General features: G+C 36.1%; 1 protein-coding gene across 1 annotated transcript in view; it reads left to right on the forward strand.

Annotated features, from left to right (window-relative positions):
* The window catches only part of MBOAT2 (membrane bound O-acyltransferase domain containing 2), a 191,774-nt gene that overhangs the window by 18,146 nt on the left and 172,294 nt on the right, over positions 1-1,334 (forward strand). The window lies entirely within an intron of this gene.

The raw sequence follows: 1,334 nt of genomic DNA on the forward strand, positions 1-1,334 counted from the left end.
GCATGCTGATCCTATCGTTTGCAGAAACAAACCCTAAGGGGAAATGTTGTAATTCTCATTGTATTACTTAATGTGTTCTCCATTGTTTACTCATAAATAATCAAAGATTTCTCACAAATTATTAATCATATTAATACAACTTTATAGTTTTCTATAAAGGATACCAAAGAAAGATCCTATGATAGAAAAGAACACCATGTTTTCTTGCATGTCACACCCCCCCCCCCCCCCAAAATAAAACGCGTACCTTAACTTTTGGAGAGCAGAATGTATAGGGGAAAACATAGATTATTTTTTTCCAGAGTCATAGTTGATTGGAAACATCAGCTTATTTGCTCTGAGCGAGCCTACTGCTGATTTCAGGTTTAAGCTATAGTGTTAACTCTCTCACAGCTGATAAGGAATTCGTAGCAGCTTTTGGCTGACTAGCCAGTATAGCTACTACCACTTCATTAGCTGTTGTGAGATGGATGGTTAACACTGGACTTTGCCTATTCTTCTTGCTGTGCCAGAGAAAATTGAGAGCCATTTTGGCAGCCATGAGAGCACAGTGTCTCCATATTTCTGTTCTTCTACATTTCTGTTCCAGTGCAAAAACAAAAATCAATCTCCCCACTTAAAATAGCACTCCAAAATTGAGATGCATCTTTTTTTCTGGGGAAAAAAGTGTGCATGTGTTATGCAAGTAAATAGTGTTCAATCCATATACAAAAGTTTTTGTTTTTTCTCCTTTTAAAATGGGAAGAGAAATGGGAACACTTAGGAGGTTTGTGAGTATATGTTTAGGGGATTATTTTAACTTTGCATTTACTAATCTAAATGCTTGAAATACTAAATAATGCCTAAATAGGGCATTATTATGTGAATATGTAAAGCTATAAGTATTCACGTTTTTCTTCCTTTTAAAAAATAAATAAGAGAATTTAAAAAAAATTAATAATAGAAAAGTAGGACAGGAAGGGACCTCAGGAGGTCATCTATTCCGATTCCTGGCTCAAGGCAGGCTCATTTCTGTCTAAACATTTCAAAGGGACTGAAGTCTAATTTGCCTTTCAAACACTTCCAAGGATGGAGATGGTACAGCTTCTCTAATCTGTCCCAGTACTTAATTGCCCTCATAATTAGAAAGTTCCTCCTAATATCCAACCTAAGCTTCTTTTGTTGCAATTTAAGACTTATTTCTTGTCCTTTCTATGCCTATAGAGGCTAATCAACCACCATCCTCTGTAATCACTCTTTCAGTATTGCCCCCATCTTCTCTTCACCAAATTTTAAAGAATCCCTGTTCTTCTAACCTTTTCTTGTCAGTCACCTTTTTTGTTGCTCCCTGCTGA

The sequence above is a fragment of the Alligator sinensis genome, unplaced genomic scaffold (genome assembly GCF_000455745.1).
Source record: "Alligator sinensis unplaced genomic scaffold, ASM45574v1 scaffold866_2, whole genome shotgun sequence".
NCBI classification, from domain to species: domain Eukaryota; kingdom Metazoa; phylum Chordata; order Crocodylia; family Alligatoridae; genus Alligator; species Alligator sinensis.